This window comes from Octopus bimaculoides, chromosome 9, assembly GCF_001194135.2.
Source record: "Octopus bimaculoides isolate UCB-OBI-ISO-001 chromosome 9, ASM119413v2, whole genome shotgun sequence".
Taxonomy (NCBI): Eukaryota; Metazoa; Mollusca; class Cephalopoda; order Octopoda; family Octopodidae; genus Octopus; species Octopus bimaculoides.
In genome coordinates, this window is record NC_068989.1 from 14,279,459 (window position 1) to 14,280,753 (window position 1,295).

The window sequence follows — 1,295 nt, forward strand, 5'->3', positions numbered from 1 at the left end:
CAAGACATTTAAAATCACCTAAAAAAATCATTATTAAACAGGGACCAGATTTCGGATTTAACAAATTCTTACCATTTGTGCTGGCCCCCTGATAATTAATCGATATTAATTAATATATTAATATATGACTAATTACCAGATCTTATAATAATATATATATATATATATATATATATATATATGCATGTATGCTTTTGAATACACACACACACACACATATCTGTATGTATGTATACATATGTATACGTAAAGTTATACACACACATTTACACAGCTATACATACATACGTACATACATATATATATACATGCATGCACACACACACACACACAGAGTATCATTGGAAATGTTGCAGTGGGAAAAGTTACATTCATAGAATATTCCATTCTCTCTAAGAAGATGACCCGAACCGATGAGTGGAAGTTTGTGGATAGAACTTGGTAAGATGTGTAGAAGATGTATATTTTCCACCAAAGAGAGTTTGGGTGATGAGGCTATATTTAATTTAAATGACCCAACTGACCGTTGCAATTTCATCTACTGCGGACCTGAGAATCCTTAAATTATGGAGGAACATCATGTTAACTTACCTTGATATATGTATAATACATAATATATATATAAACATATATGTGTGTGTGTACATACACAAATGTGTGTGTGTGTGTGTGTGTGTGTGTGTGTGTGTGTATAGTTCAAATTTACAGAAAACAAAAGACAAAGACAGGTGAAGGAACAACGAGCAGGCGTATTAGTTTAACGCTCGAGAAGAATGGAAAAGTGTTTGACGTTTCGAGCCTACGCTCTTTGACAGAAAAGACTGAGATGAGGGGAAAAAAACAGAGAAAGAGAAAAAATGAGTTTGGATTAACAGTTCAACAAACACAAACACACACAGACGAATATATGTGATGTATTTTGTTGCGGGTTCTCCTATCAGTTTTCAAAGATCACTTGTCAATCCAAAGCTGCCAAAGAAAGTCAAGTGCGCTTCAGTGAGGAATCGAACTTTGGATTATGTGGTTGCGTGATGTATCTTCGCAACAACATAAATCCAGACTTCATGACAGCTTAACCACACAGATAGGCTAGTATAAATGCATACATAAACTGCGTATAACTGCTTACGTCTAGATTTACGCTGTTGCGAAGAGACATCACGCAGCCACATAATCCAAGGTTCGATTTCTCACCGCAGCATACCTGACTTTCTTTGGCAGATTTGGATTGTGATCTCTGAAAACTTATAAGAGAAACCGCGAGGTAATACGTCACATATATTCGAATGTGTGTG